Source organism: Poecilia reticulata, chromosome 11, assembly GCF_904066995.2.
Source record: "Poecilia reticulata chromosome 11, P_reticulata-male-v2, whole genome shotgun sequence".
Lineage (NCBI taxonomy): Eukaryota > Metazoa > Chordata > Actinopteri > Cyprinodontiformes > Poeciliidae > Poecilia > Poecilia reticulata.
Window position 1 is genome coordinate 14637029 of NC_088840.1, and position 17068 is coordinate 14654096.

At 39.0% G+C, this 17068-nt stretch overlaps 1 protein-coding gene across 2 annotated transcripts in view; it reads right to left on the reverse strand.

Moving 5' to 3' along the window:
• The window catches only part of znf704 (zinc finger protein 704), a 68472-nt gene that overhangs the window by 39711 nt on the left and 11693 nt on the right, over positions 1-17068 (reverse strand). The gene's annotated exons all lie outside the window — the stretch shown is intronic.

Consider the following 17068-nt stretch of genomic DNA (forward strand, 5'->3'; position numbering starts at 1 on the left):
AAACGTCACAAAATATTCCCTTCATTTGACCTTTCATGTGACAAGTGTGGACTTGTCCAAGGGAGTCATATGTTCTGGAATTGCCCAAAGGTTTTAATTTATTGGAAAGATATTACTGAACTTTCAAATATCTAAAAAAAGCAAAATGGAACATAGTAAAAAATCTGTAGTAAAGTAACTGTGTGTGTATGTTCATGTAATTGGGTGGCTGTGAATCGGTAATGTTAACGGTACCATTGGCATCATACTCCTTTTGACTTGTACATTAGATGCCCAATTTACTGACATATTTGACGTATGAAAATAGATGGTGTAACTGGATATACGCTGTTTACAACTTCTGCTGTATGTTAAGTTAAAAAATGTTTGTTACTGTAAGACATTAAGTCAGACACACGACCATGAATGTATTTAAATAAGGCTTCTCAAATGTGCTGTATTCTAGTAAAAAAAAAAAAAATCTGGCAAAATCTAAGGAGGAGAATTACATACTCTGGAGTCTGGTTCACCCTTGGGCATTATTTCCATATGCCTGAGGGTGCCACAGTCATCTGTTCAAAAAAAAAAAAAAAAAAGTTCTATGCAAGTGTAAAAACGGAGGTAATGACCAGTCATCACACTGTTCAGGAAGGAGAGGATTCTGTTCCCGCAAGATGAGTTTTCTTTGTGTGAAATGTACAGAACAAACCAAGAAGATGCTGGCTGAAGCTGGTAAGAGCGTGTCATTATCCACAGGAAAACGACTCCTCTACTTACACTCAGAGGAAATGGCCATTATTACAAAAGAAACCTAAAAGGACAGACTACAATTTAGAAATAAGCTAAAGGATAAAGACCCTAATTTTTTCAGACATGTCCTCTGGTCTGATGAAATTATAACTGAAGTGGTTGACCATAATGACTAAAGGGGGAAGCTTGAAAGTTTGAGAATCACCTCACAATGATGAAGCACAGCAGTGGCAGCTTCATGCTGAGTGGGTGTTTTGCTAAAAGAGGAACTGGTGCTTTTTACCAAAGAGATGGTAAAATACAGACCATTGATTATGTAGAAATATTGAAGTAACATCGAAAGACATCAGCTAAGAAGGTTAAAATGTGGATAAATGATGAATACAACTTTTTGGGGTGGTTGGGACTTTAACAAGTTAATTTTGATGAATTAATTACATAGATTTCAACACTTTTTTTTTTAAATCACAATTTATTTTCATTTTTATTTTTTACATGCAAAAGTCCTGAGTCTGAACCTTTGTTATGCGTTTCTGGTTCGCCTGTAAATCTGACGCACAAGCATCATCTGCAGACAAAGTGATGGATGAGAAAGCTCTTTCTCTTGGCCCTCTGGGGGTTCATTTTTGCTTCAGATAATGATCCGATAAGATTACAAAATAAACATATTTGTTGTTGAGCTAATATGCAAGTGTATTTAATACTTTATCAGTAAAAAGTATTTTTGTAGACCAAATAAGAAGGGGTTTATTTTGTCTACATATGGTTTTCCTTTAAAATGCATTTAATTTTCATTAATCAATTGCAGACCCTGCAATTAACTTGATTACAATTTTTAATTGAGTCCCACCACTAAATAAAAATACTGTAAGACATACAGTATTTACAAGGCTCTCCTTCCAACTAATGCATCTCTGCATTAGTTGTTTAAAAAAAAATCTAATTTTTCAAAAACAAATGACCCCAGGATTAATTATGGAGACATGCTTAAAATGCAAATCATTATAATGAGAGAGAAGAATACACAAAAGAAGGTCAGTAGGAGCACAGATAACCCTTCTCTCACACACAGAGTCCGGTGGGTTTCCCCTGAATTGATGTTGCTGTATGCCTCTAATGAGTGGAGGGAATACACAAGATCTCACTGCTCCGAGCTACTCGGTTGGTCTTGTGTGTGTGCATGTGTGTGCAAATCAGAAAATGTGTTATTTTTGGGAGAAGTCTGACTCTACTCACATATATACATTTGCAGAAGCACATGAATTTGTATGAAGTCATGTGTCAACTTGCCAAATAATTTGAACAAAGGTTTAGCAATAACAGCCAAAAGGACTTTCAGAGTTGCTTTATGGCTGATTTTTTTTCCAACCCTTACTTCTTTCCTGTACTCCTTCAATCTTTTTCTTGTGTTTTTTTTGTTTCATAAAGATTGATCTTTCAGATGTAGCCTGAAGTCATCAGAGGGATTAGGAGAGAGGAATGAAGCATCTGAGCTCTGTCACATGTAAGTATCAGGTGATGCGTTTCCCAGTAGATCCATTAGGTCATTTTTCTGGCAGTGGTATAACACAATACGTTTGTGTTACCATCAGATTTCTGGGTCACGGCGAACTTTGTCAATAAATACTTTTTATTGAAGAAAAAAAAAAAGTTAAGCAATATATCTTGGAGAGAAACATTGTTTTAACAACAAAGAAAACAAATGTTAAAGCACAAATGTTCTCATACAAATAAACTTGATTGACTGATCGATTGATTGTCATGGTCTTGAAGTCAAATAAAATTTCAAATTATTCCGGCATAATAATTTTAAAGAGTGTCCTTCAGTTTTTCTCATTCATCTTCAAGTCAGCCAAAAAGCACCTCGTCTTTTGGCTGATTCTCTGCACAGAGATTCACCAAAAAACTTTCACGAGTTGCTTCCAAACCACCAAAACTATTGGCCATCAGCAAAGTTTGTTCAACCAGTTTTTCTAAGGACTGTCTATGAAAGTTAGGGGTTTGGTTTTGATGAACAGAAGCTTTGTGATCAGACTGATGAAGGAAACCTCCTCCCTCAGTTTTCAGATTTTGATCAGGAATGTTAATGACGATGCCTATTATCATACCAGGTTATAAGGTCGTGAAATGCTTGTGGGCTGATTCTTATAATCCTATTCACGTAATATAAAGTTCATAGCAACCTTGTCCCTCTCCTCTGTCCTACATTCTGTTTAGTAGATAAGTGTTTGTGCTTGAAATAGTGTTTACTGATGCTGGTCGTAATGATAATAGAGGTCACCAACATGAGTTGCCCTGACTGCTCCTGCCTCTTCCTTTGCCCTCAGAACGCAGTCATTCTACCAATAAATGCCATAAACCTGGAAGACAACCAAACATGGGCACCTATTTTATCACCAGGCAGCTTGATCATAAACTTTTTTTCTGTAACCAGATCAGACACACCAAGACACGTCCACAGACACCTTCAACCTCTCCTTTTTCTCAGGAGACCAATATTCGCGCAGGGGGGAGTGTAGATGTGTATTTCAGTGAGAGTGTAAGTGCGTGTGTGTTCTAGATGAAGGTGCTCATAAAACGTCTGGAAGGAGAGCCTTGTAAAACCTGGTCCAATCAGCTGTCGACCATAACACGGGCAGAAAGGTGCAGGACAAAGGATGAGGCCTTCAACTCAATATTTACCTAAATGATCCTTTAATTCCAATTCTCCCTTCATAATGGCCTCTTCCCCTTTATTCTTTTCTTCATCTGCATTTTTTTTTTTTGCTTAACTGTGCAAAAATGAATCCCTTTATCCAGAAGAAATGCTGTTATACAATTTCCTTTCAAGGACACACAGGATTTGTAAGTTACTTCGTGTAAAACTTGTAAACTGCATCACCCCTGCAATTCTGAGAAAAAGCAACAATTTTATACATTTTGTGTATCTTTAGACGCACAGTTTCTGATCATTAAATGACATCAGACAAATAAAGGCAAAAAATGCAATTTTTAATTATCAGGAAAAAGGGCTTTTCAAATCAGGGCAACTCCTTTTTGTACATCAAAATGGAGTTGCCCTCTTATTGCATTGGCAGGACAAACTGCCCTTGAGTGTCTGTGATTATTGGCAGTGAGTCTTTTATGTTGCCGTGTTCCATTTTGGCCTATTGAATTGTTTTTGCAGTTGGCCAGTTTCAGGATTTAATTAATTTAAGCCTTTGACTACATAATTATAACACCTTCCTTTGGTCTTTCTACTTTATTAGTTGTTATGAAGGGGACTTGCTAGTGTGCTGTGGATCACTGTACTGCTTCTAAACCCAGTACCATTTCAGCTTTATGTCATGAACTGATGCTGCAGTTCAAGGATTTTCCGACAGAGAGCAGAATTCCTCATTTCATCAATCCTATCAAGTTTCCCAAGTCCCAAAGCAGCACAACAGCCCTAGACCATCACACTACCACCACCATGTATCTCTGTTGTTTTGCAGATATGATAGTGAAAGATTTAATACATATCTAGTCCATTAGCACCATAATAGGTACAGATAAATGTAAAGAAAATTATCCATTAATGAGGTAATCAAAACAAGCCAACGCAGGAATGGATGACTTTTTTCAGGTTTTTCTTGGCAATGAAAGAAGTAGAAGTGTTTTTAGAGGGAGTGGAAGGTCTGCATCAGAGTAGGATCATTTCTGATTAATCTATTGCATGGGATGAGGATGTGACATTGAGCAAGACACCACCTGGTACTTGTTCCTGCTCAACCATGTTGACAAGTTCAAACAAAAACTTCTCAGTTAGACATCATGGATCTTTCCGGATACATCCCAGTCTTTTAATAAGAATTTATTTGCATCTCTAAATCCGGCTCACGTGAAAACTACAACTTAAGAATGTGCCTGGTACTTTATGCGTCGGTGAAAGACAAATCCATTTGAAATTGAGTCAAATTTGCCTTCAACACAAACGAAAAATCTGGAAATGATAAAGTGTGTCAATATAATAATGTGTAATTTCTGATTGCAAAACACAGAGTTGAACTATTTTATATTTGATTTATTTATGTTTTAAGAACAGTCTCTTGTGGTTCCAGCTCTGCCAACACAAGCTTGAGCAATCTGTGCATTGCATAAGGAACTGTCAGTGAATTTTGTAATTCCCCAAAAGGCAGATAGGGGAGAAAAGCTAGAAAGTTGTTTGAAATGAAAATGACCCTCCATCTAAGAGCAAACCTAGACGGGGAAGTTTGGGTTCTTTCCATAAGCGATTTTAGGATTTGACCTTTAGTGTGCCCGGCTCTTATTACGTAGCCGGCAGTGGCCCTAAGCCAGAACAATGGTTACACTGTGCCTAGTCCAGTTTTTAGCCATTCCAGAATAAGACAACATTTTTGTCATAAGTATTCATGATAATCTACAATTTACAATCCACGTGGATTGAAATGCAACACCTCGGCTTCGCCAGCATGTATCTCACAAATCAAGATGCCTGGACTCCAGAGCTGCACTCGTTCCACCTGCCTTTGTGTCGTCATGCTGCTCACGTCTTTGTGGCAATGCTCAAAGAAGCCGCAAGCGAGGGAACAAATTGATGGACAGTTTCAGCCAACCAACGTGCCAATTGTCACTTGGCATTTGAGTCAAGGTTGGCTGGGTTTACTCACAACTGTCTGCGGTCAAAAGTTTAAAAACATAAACAACCTGAATGGTAAAAACCGTGAAATGAATGAAATGTGTCCCTCTGTTGTTCGCGATCCAATTGTATTAGCTTGAAATCGTGTGTTTGGGCTACAAATTAATTATTAAAACCTCCACAGTGTGTAAAATTACAGAAGCATTTGCATGCTTAATTGGAAATGTTCACGTATGTCGCTCTGCTGTTGGAGAACCTTCATGCGTATTAAGAAATTAATTACAAACTACTTCTTGCTCGTGCTGAAAGGCAAACTGGAAGACAGACAAAAGCAAACTCTGCCTTCTCTAGCATGTGGGTTACACATTTCAATGAGGCTTTGGTGCCAAAACCTGACACAGGTTTTAGCTAAAGAACGCTCAGATAAACAACATGTGTCTGCCTCACATTGTTTATCCCAACTGATTTCATACGGGGGTGTGAGTTAGCCACACACCCTACTGTAATGCCAGCACACAGCTCCGCAGCAGGCAAACATCTTTCTCTGCCAGTCAGAGGGAAGAAAAATACAGTCTCACACACACACAAAGCAAGCAGGGGGAGAGGGAAGACAAAGGAAGAGAGGGAGGGCTAGGGTGTGGAGGAAACATCATGGGGGAACGAAGGGGGAAATGAGCGGGAAAGCAGGGATGGAGAAAGCAAGATTGAATAGCGAGAGCCAAGGGAGGTGAAAACAGAAAGAAAGAAGGAAGGAGAGAAAGAAGGGTTGGAAAGCTCATGCAGTCATTTGATCGAGAGGAAACAAAGTAAGGGGAGATGAAAAAAATAAAGTAATAAAAAGGAGAGCAGAAGGATTAGACAGCGAGACGAAAAACAAGTTCACTTGAATGAAAAGAGGAGCAGCTGGAGGTTTTCACGTTGCTTCAGAGAAAACCTGATCCCACATTTACATAATAATCTACAGCAGTTTTAACAAATGGACATTATGGCCAAAGAAGACCAACATCCAACCAGTTGCAAAAAAAAAAAAAAAGTTTTAGATGATGCAAATAAAACAGAAATCTGCAGAGGAACCCACTTCTGATCAGAACCTTTTGATTCTTAGCTTGATCTGCTGGTCAGAGACTCAGAAATCTTTTTTTTTTTTCAGTCAGCAAATGCATTGTACCAAAGTGGTCAGGCTAACCACAATACTTCTGTGTGGACGGTGTTTTGTGGAAAGAAGACTCAAAGTTATTTTTGGGTATCGCTACTAGCTAGACTTTGATGAGTGCTGGGGATTTCATCATGAAACAGTTCTAGTCATCGTGCTGCTGGCTGGATGATAACCTGTAAATATGTTGGTGGTTTCTATAGAATGTGAGACAGTGAGAAAGAGCACGACTTACAGCAGATAACAGGATGGCAAAGTTGCTTGGCTTTATCCTATTGAGATTTAAATCCCCGTCCGATAGGGAACATGCAACACTTAGAAATTTTGGCAGACTTTTGAAAATCTTAAAGATAAATTTAACTAAATAAATGTTTTCCAACCCTGGTCCTCAAGGCACACTGCCCTCAATGTCTTAGGTGATTCCCCGTTTCAGCACACCGGAATTAAAATGATGGAGATTAACAGGCTTTGCTGAACTGCAATCAACAGGTCAGTTAAAGCGGGTAAATGTCTAAAACATGCAGGGTAGTGTGCCTTGATGAACCGGGTTGGGAAACACTGAGCTAAAGTGCTAATTGCGTTAACAGCTAATTCTCTTTTCCTTCATTTTGATCTTGCTTCTGCTACCACTTTCATTAATTAATGATCGTTCATGGCAGGATGGCTAAAATAAAATTCTGTTATTTGTAGTTCTTAAAGAAGAAGCTCAGAGCTTTGCAAAACCTGCAATTGAAATCTCAGATAGGCATAAGGCATGACTTTTAAAGGCGTTAAGGTATGTGTAGGTGAAGTTATGCTAATACAAACTACAACCGCCCAACCGTCTAACAAAGAGACGCCGAAGGAAGCAATCGTGTTTACACAGGAGTTGGTGGGAGGTCATGAATTATGCATGCCATATGGAGGACTGTGGCTATGCACCATATGTATGTGTGCATGTTAGCAGTCCCAAACTCAAGGAAATGCTTTGTGTGTCCATCTTAGGGGAGCACTGTGCCCCCCACCCTCTTCCCTCCTATCCCACATCAACCCCACCCAACCCAGGCTGTAAGTCTCAAATAGCTGTAAGAGAGAAAATAAAAGAAGGAGCCTTAAGAGAGATACAAAGGGAAAGAGATAGAGAGAAGCTGCTGGTAAACACATCCATTTTCAGCTCGTGGTGAGGTAATGCTGCCAAAGACACCACAATCGACTCACAAGTACACACTCAGGCACAAAAACACCAAGTTCTGCAGCTCCGCAGCCCTCGTGTTTGGCACAAGATCGTAGCCCCACCCCAGCCCCTAAAGTGACTGCATACAGAGAGAGAGAGGGAAAGAGAGGAGAGGGAGGGAGAGAGAGAAAAAGAGAGGGAAAGAGAGTCCAGCTCACATGGGAGGGAAGTTGAGATTGTGGAACCAGAATCAAAACAATAACACCCTCGTCCGCAGATGCTTTGCAGCTCATGTGACCAAAGCCACCGATTGTTTACGGCAGGGACGAGAGTGAAGCTGGGGTGGGGAGAGCCGGAGGTGATGGAGTTTATAATCAGGACAAACTGCTGCTCCTTTGTGGATATCACCAGCTCCCCCCTTGACAGTGCAGGCACAGTGAGCGTCGGAGGGAACAACAGGAGATGGTCTGAACAACCACTCCATTTAGGGGCACAAGGGGGGGCAATAGTGCCAGCTGTTATCTGAATTCCACTAAATGTCGCCCCTCTTACTACCACAGACATTCATAGTCCACCGCAGAGCTAGAAATACTACTGGCTGTTTACCTACTGACATGCTGTTATGCAATGCAACAAGAGGCGTCCTAAAATAGTAAATATGAGGTAAAACTAAGCTTTGCTTTAATGGCTTGTGTGTACATCAACGATGCTGTTCTTGTCTGCAGAAATCTGTAGACTGCAGCCAACTCACAGGTGAGATTAGCGGTAAATTTCTTTGAAGAACAAAGGAGGGGGAATGACAAAGAGAAAGCGAGATGGTGTAAAAGAAAAAAAGTGAGAGAATATTGCTTAAAACCTCAACAAAAGACACATGCAACGATTAAAGCGTGCTTTTTTGAAGGTTGGTTATTTGGTGTAATTAGGCAGCAGAGCTCTTTAATTTAAATCCTTGCAACACAGGGGCAAGACAGGTACTAGGTTTACTCGTATCAAGGTATACCAATTTTTTCACAACACTAACCTACAATTTCAGGTCCATTTAAAAAGATGAAAAGGAAAGTACTGGAGTAACCTGAGTTTTTCCAAGCTGTACGAAGAATAGAGGAACTCAGTGCTGCCCCTTCCTCACTTGTTGCTTCCAGCCTTGCTTACAATTATTTAACTATTTTTGGTAATGACAACCATGGTTTGAAAATATCCATGGGTGCACCCATTTAACTGATTGTTAACAAGTCATCCAGTCCAGTAGCAGCAACTTCCTAAAGTTAAATCCAAGTATTAGAATAAGCTGCAAATGGGAATTAAGTTACTTTTGTAGTTGATGATAGACTGGGTGTCATGTGTACTTCAGAAACTGCTCATCTATTGGGAATTTTGACACTGCCAAGTCTTTGGTTTACAGAGAACGGGACAATATCCAGTAAGCAGCAGTTACATGGTGATGTCTGTGATCACAGGGGAATAGGTAGATTGGTTTGAGATGATGGAAAGGCAACAGCTGCTTAAATAACCACTTGACAAGGGGATGCTGTACTCAATTTCTGAATGCTGTTCAGCCTAGAAGCTGCTGGTCTACAACAGCTAAAGTCTACAGTGGGTTGCCACTCTGAGCTAAGCACTAGAATCTAAAGCTATGAGCCACACAGGTTCATTACAGCATCAAATTGGAAAGATATTGCCTGGACTGATGAGTCCCCATTTCAGGTGCAAAAATTCAGATTAGGGTTAGTGCTGGCGGTAGAGATGCAAGAGAGAGAGAGAGAGGACACACTTAAGGAATCTAGTATCTATTTAAGCTACAGTAAATGCCACACCCCACTTAAGAGTTTTGACAAACCACGTTTATTCTTTATATCCATAGTGGCTACTGTTCGAGCAGAATAATGCTCCAACATCACAAAGCTTCAATCAACTAAAACCAGCTTTCCAAAGCTGATGATGTATTCAGTGTCCCCAGAGGTTTTCAGTCACCAGATGTCAATTCAACAAAGCAACTTTGGGATGTGATGTGATGGAATGGGATGTTTGCATCATGATATTGCAGCTTACCAATCAGCAGAAGCCGTTATGTTATTGTGCTAATATGGATCAAATTCACTTTGTTGTATCTATGCTATGACAAATTGAAACGGTCCCAAAGCTAAATGGATGTCCAAACTGGTACTAGCAAGAAACATCCAATAAAGTTACGATAAGTGGAAAGCTTCACTTCTCTCTTTAATTTAGGGTAATTTTTTAATTTGGAGCAATAATTGGGGCTATTCTGTAATAAGTAGAAGAAATTTTAATTTTAAAAAGTTAGATCTCGTTTTATATTTTGTGCAATTGCAGTGATATTTTAACCATGATATTTTCACTCATACTGGCTCATGCCTAATTGCAACTGTCGTGATCTTTTAATGAAAGTACAAAGAAAAAACTAACAAAGTTATGGAGGGAGTGCTGGCATATGGACCCAAACTTCTGGGATGAACAGATGAATCAAATTATCTAAATGGAATTAGAGCCAATACAACTAACGTAATCTGATAACCTTTCCAGGCAAAGGTCTACTTTCAGAAAACATATCATAAGCAAAAGCTCTCGTCTCTGTTTCTCCACATCAGTGAAGCAAAACCCAGCAGATGATGGATTAGTTTGGCTGTTCTTTTTCATTTACAATTCTGGTCTGTCGCCTACTTATAGCTTTGGATCTTCTTGGGAACACCAAAGACATTATTGGATTAAGAAGTAAAAGGATGTTCCACTGTTGTCCTCTTTGGAAACAATTTATGTAGATCTCTTTAAACTCTTTAAATGTCAAGACAAACCAACTTTGTGAACTGTTGCTATGTCTCCTAATAGCAGATGGTCTTTTTTTTATGTCAAAAACATTTCAGGAACAGGTTGACAATATGTGCATTCTTTTTGGTCGCAAGAATATGTGCCACACAGTGAAATTAAAGGATTCAGGGTTTGCAAAAACAGATCCTTTTTGAGGGTGGAATTGCATGCACGAGTGTTAAACGCATTACAGCTTCTCCCACGGTGTAAGTATCGCTCCCACATCTGTTAGGCCAGAAGGTGCTTTCATACCACATATGGAAATTAAAGCGGTAGACATCATTGATGTGATTCATCGTGGAAGTTAAAATTACATGAAAGAACATGGCTAATGCTTCTAATTTGCTAATCATCTTAAGATGTTTTTTTTCTTGACTTAAACTAGTGTAAGAATATGTGATTTTTATCCAGAAAATGGTCATTTATTTTTTTTTAAATCTGACGCATAATTCAGTAACGCTTTATTTGTGCGGCATTCTTTTTTATAAACAGTGCTTCATAATGTTCGTCATGTTCAATCATCCCCAATAATTTGTTATAAATCTAGCACTTCTGCAGGGGTAGCTATTAATTGGTTACATTTGAGAAGAATGTCACCATGTCTTTGCCCCAAGCCAAAGATTTGTCTAGTCTGGTAAACTAACACAAATACTGAAGATACAGAAGGTGTGGTATCATTATATTTGCAAACCTCAGGCTGTCAATTTCAGACCTCAGTCTGTGTTTTTACAAATATGCATACCATTTACTGCCATTTTATTTTAAACAAGATGGACAAAATGTAAGCCTGAAAGACCACTTTGGAGTACTCCAGCAATAATTAATGTTGTCTGCCAATTTAATTGCCTACCTTAGAGCAGCATCTTACTTTATTATAAAACAGAAATCCGTTGAAGGATGCCGCTCCATCTCCTCATTAGTGCTTCTGTTTGGTCACAACGTGAGACACTTGAGACTGCCATCAATTGGTACCACCTTGTACACGCCATAGACGACCATACTGCACACCCATCAATGAAATCAATTAGAGCTTTCCTCCTCATGCAGAACTCTGGGGCATCAGTCCATTAAAGCAGGGTACTATAGATTAGTTCAACGCAACAGAAAACCAACTGACCCAACTCTCACATAAAACACAGGCCTCATGCATTTTTGATAAGTGTGAAAAAGCTGAACTTTAGAGACTAAAAATAATACTGTCAGGCTGTTTTGCATATTTATGCATTTGACAATGACAATTTCTTTGGTTCATCTGCATATTTTTTTTTTTACAACATTAAGATTTATTTTTACAGCTTTAAACTGAATGGTGGGTATTTTGAATGGCACCAGTTCCCCTTTATTATTCAGAAATATGCAGAAACATTTACCAGGACGAGGAATTGGGTGATTTTAAATACATCTCCCATATTGCTGATCAGTCAATCAAAAAACAAAAATAATCAGTAAACATGCTGTACCTAACCATCCAGATAGTCTAATTTATCTGTCATAAAACATGTAGGTTAAGGAAATATTGGAAGTCTCACAGTTGAGGTGCGATTCCACTAGCGCTTCAGATAATGACACATTGACTGTATTTTACAGTTCTAAATAATAACCACAACACACCTATTATTTGCTGTGAAACACTAAAGTTGACATTTAAAATGTGAACTCTATCCTATCCATCATTTTCATATTTATTTTGAAGCAATACTGTAATTTCTGTCTAGCGTTAAAGTATTTTTGAATTTCAACATGCCTGGCAGAAAATCAAAGTTGTTTCCTTTCAAAATTGCACACAGTAGCTCTTAAATTTGAATGGATCTGGAAAACAAAAATTTCTTTGTTAAAATTTTAATTTATCCAAGTGTTGGCAGGTTGGGGCTTCACAAAATCTAAGATTGCTGCATCTCTAATTTAGCAGGTCAGTTCTGCCAGCAGTTAGGTTAAAGAAAATGAAATAAGGAAGAGAAAAATATCCATTACTTGCACATGCAAGTAATGTGCACACGGCTTTAGAAAAAGATCACGGTGACATTGGCCACTGATCTGTGGATTAACCTCTCTGATTTACTTTAATAGATATTCAGGCTCTTTAATTAATTAAGTGCCATTTGCATATAGATCTAAACTCTCAGTCTACCAATAGAATAATTGCTGGTTCAAGTCTTGGGGAGCCTGGAGAAGGAGACGAGGATCAGCACCATGTTGAACAACGAGAGCTTTGCCTTTGATGAATCAGTGCGTTAGAAATCAAACATTAATTTAATAGAAGGAAGGGAGATATCAATCTGTGCAAATTTCCTCTTGTATTTCAAAATTCAGATTCACTTACTTTTCCTCCTCATCACTTTTTGACTGGACCGACAGGTTGAGATGAAACGGCTCCTTTTCTCAAAATTGCAGCAGAAGTAAACAAACTCAGAGGTGAGTTATTTTGATCAGTTTTTAGTTTGAAAAAGGTTTCATAAGAACTCACAGCACCTTCAAAAATTGGCCAGATTACAAGACGAGATGGCAAAAACATGTTTGTATCCCCTCTTTTTTGTTAAAAAAAAAAAGTGAGGGACCATTTAGTAAACGGTTTAGGATCCTATGGATGAATTATTTCACTCAAAACACAGCGAAAAAGAAAAAGGTATGAGGCATTGTGTTGTACAGTTTAGCACAGCCACAACGGCAGTTATTACCAATCTAATTAAAGATTCAGATGTCATCCGAGATTTTTTAAATCACACAAGTCAGAGACTGGATCCCAAGTGGTCACCATGGCTGTTACAGGCTAATTCAAACTAAGTAGGAATCCATCTGACCCACCTTTCGTTTGTCTTTACAAGCTCTTTAGTCACAGCTGGTCATAGTTTAAAGTTTTCCTTGCTACTTTCAAAACAAAAATGTATTTAAAAAGATTAGCAACGCCTAAGAATTAACAGAAAAAAATTGCATAGCCTTCACGCCACAATATATTTTCATGTTTCTCAAAATTGTTTTGCTGTTTGCTTGAATTTAAGAAAACATTACAATGAAAGGTCCTCAGAAAACACTGCCTCCTGAAGTCATGATGACAAATTACATAACATTTGGAATTTAGGAAGCCATTATGGCTCCAAAGTAGGAACGCTCCATTACACAAGTTGAGCAACGCTTATTTCACAGCATATAACTGCAAGCACTATTTTTCGCTGCTATTTTTACAGTAAATTTGAATAACTAAGCTTATCAAACTATTTGACTCGGCATATGCCGAGTGAAAAAACATCTACATTTGCTCCAACGAGAGAAGGCTGAAATTAGCGACACAGAGAATCAGTGGGAAACAGAGAGATCACAGGAGCTGTCGTCTCAGATGGTAATCTCATGGTTTCTCAAATCTACTTGCATCCAAACCAGAAAGACTGTTTTCTTTGGCAACCTCTCTCTCTCTCTCTCTCTCTCTCTCTCTTTCTCTCTCTCTCTCTCTCTCTCTCTCTCTCTCTCTCTCTCTCTCTCTCTCTCTCTCTCTCTCTCTCTCTCTCTCTCTCTCTCTCTCTCTCTCTCTCTCTCTCTCTCTCTCTCTCTCTCTCTCCAGAGAATCAACTCTGCTCTCTTCTTCCACACTGACCTATTCACTCCTCCTTTCGTTTATTTCGAAACTCAGACCGCAAACGCCAACAGGGAGTTATAGAAGCGGTCCAAAAGCTAGAAAATGGCCACAGAGACGAGCAAAACCACGAGCAGAACGAAAAACAAGCGGATTACTGGACAAGCCACTTTATCAAAAGATAAACAATAATTTGAAAGTCCCTCTAGGCTCCTGTTTTGTGATTGGCGTTCCTCCATGTCTGAGTTGGCTGCTGCACTGTACTCGGAGAGCGAAGCACATGGTTGGCTCGGCCCACTGAACTGGCTGATCTGAAAACACACTGATGAACAATAAAAACGAAGCTAACAAATTGTTTTGCAGTGGCATCAAATCTGGCTTTAAAGTCAAACTCCTGCCCGGTCCCACCAGACTCCATGTTTTTCACTTACGGCTATGAGAAAGCCGTACTTTGAGGCAAGTGGGATTATTTGACAAAAAAAATAAATCACAGAGAGGCCAAGGAACGAAGCCAAATGCGAGTAACTCAAGTTCATAATAGAAAGGGAGGCCTGGCTGCTGAGTCTGAGGATCTGGACCCTTTGAGCTGTTGTTTTGGTGTTTTGCAGTAATAAGCAGAGCATGCTTCTGATTTCCCCTTAACCAGTGCTGCAGTTCACTTCCCCTCACAGCAATTTGGCTCCAGAATGTTATTTATCAAAAGGCGAGCCATTCATTTCTACCAGTCTACCTCAACCAGCTCTTGCTAAATCGTTTCCTGCAAGGAAAAAATACTCACACACTCGCTCTTAGAGCAGGCCTATAGCAGCTGGCTCAGAGCACAAACCCAAACTGTAGACAAACATCTTTAATAGAGACACAACTGCTCAAAATTAAACTGTGTTAAGTTATAACCTGATGAAGCATTTTTAAAAAAAATTGTTCTAGGGACCAGAATGAGTTTTCTGATACCCTTGATCCTTCTTCAGATTACATCATGTTATATGCATTACTGCCTGGCAGATAAACTTGTGATTTGGGAGGCTTTCAGGGTTTGTCCTTGTCTTAATTGCAGCTTTTCATAACTTTGTGGTCAGGAGAAACTCCTGCTTCCCTACAGCATCAGGGCAGAACTGAAAATCTGTCGCAGGTGTGCGCGGAGGATGAGGGCCATGGATCTTAATCTTGAGGTAATAATACCACAGTGTGCTGAAGAGGTCACTTTATGGACATCAATGAAAAAAAGCTCAGGTTGCAGTCTGCACAAACATGAGGAAACAATGAACTTTTTCAGTGTTCTTCAGTGTGCAGACATATTTCAGGAATTGGGCTGAAATGTATTTCAACTTAAGTCTGATTTTGTAGTGGCTTTGTTTCAGCAGAATATGTTGAGGAACTTTGAGTATCTGGTTTTAAAGTGTCCAAGAAACATGTTAAAGGGGTGGTATTATGTATATTCCTGGCACAATGTCATTAGAGTATAATTAAGTTAATTAAATTACCTTTAATTGCAATAAAAATACTGTATATATACGAGTATATAAATATATATTAAAGATAACTTTAAAAAAATTTTGACTTTGCAATTTGATGCCTTGAAATTATTCTCCGTCTCTTTAAGAAACTCCGGCTCTTTCCAACACTCCGCCTTCAGCATGTCGTCACAACAATGCCTCTGATTTTGGCATTTTCAACCATTCTTAGGAGTGTTGGACTGAGAAGTAGCTGGTATGATGAGCTCTCCAAGGAGAAGGTTTATGGAAATAGACACTGCTTTGTGAGAGCCTGGGTTTAGGTGCCCCTGAATGGTTGCCAAAGGAGATATAAGGATTTCTTAAAACATGCATGAACGAATCAAAGCAACACCCCAGGTGTGTTTTTGATGAGGGGATAACACTATAACATGATGTAAAGCTCAAAAATGTTGATTCTGCAAAATACTCCCACCCCCTTTAAGCCTACAGAGTAGAAATTTGACGTCCGTAAACAGAAGAAAAAAAGATGTTTCTGAACCTACATTTTTAATCCAAAAGCATGTTGGTGTTTTATATCTCCTTCTGTAATGATAATCCAATAACTGCTAAATAGCAACATCTATTTTTATGAGAACAATGGGCACTTAGTTTTGAGACTTTGCCACACCAATAAGTTGCGACTTCTCTCCACATTCATAATGGGGATAGCTGTTGGTGTGGACTGATTGTGCCATAAGCCACGCTGAAATGCGTTTTTGTTGTTGGTCTCATTTTAATGACCAATGTTAGGACTGTTCATAAAGTGCTTGTCTCTGGGAGGACGAAAATGGCTTTTACTTGTTGAAGCTGTGAAATAATCAATACGCCATCTTACTTTGACTATGTGAGTAATAATAATATCACAGCCAATATGCAACGAGGGAATCGTGGCTGGACAGGTGCACAAGTTCTGTCCAATCCATACAGGAGATTAAATTTAAAACCAGACTTATCCTCTAAATGGACAGCAAGGCAGGGCAAAAAAATCAATAAACAAATATCAAATCTGGACCTCGGAAAGTAGTGATGAACCTGCAGATGTTCCTGTTCTTTTCGGGAAGTTGTGATCAATCATAGTCCTCCAACACCAAGTAACCAGAGGGGATGTTCAATAACGGTGTTGAGCATTTAGATTGCAGAAAAGGGATTAGATTTTCCATTTAATAGAGAAGGAGTGTTGCTTCCTCGTATGACGTTAATAGCCATCAATGTTTCATTGCCCTACAACGAATTAGCTTTGCTTGCAGACTCTATAGACAACCTAACAGATTCTATGTGCAGAAACGCAGTGAGTGAATGAATTAATGCAACATCACATCCTAATGGTTTCCAGTTGTAAATGGTAATGTGGTACATATTACAACATGGGATCGGATGTTACATGCTGCAAATGTAAGACAGAAGATAAAAGAGACTGACATATTCATTTACAAATTTTAGATATACTCAATCAGATGAGAACATGCTGCATATAATGAACCTCTAGCCATTGTGTCTGCGTTGTGGAGGGAGGAAGACATCCAAGGGGATAAAG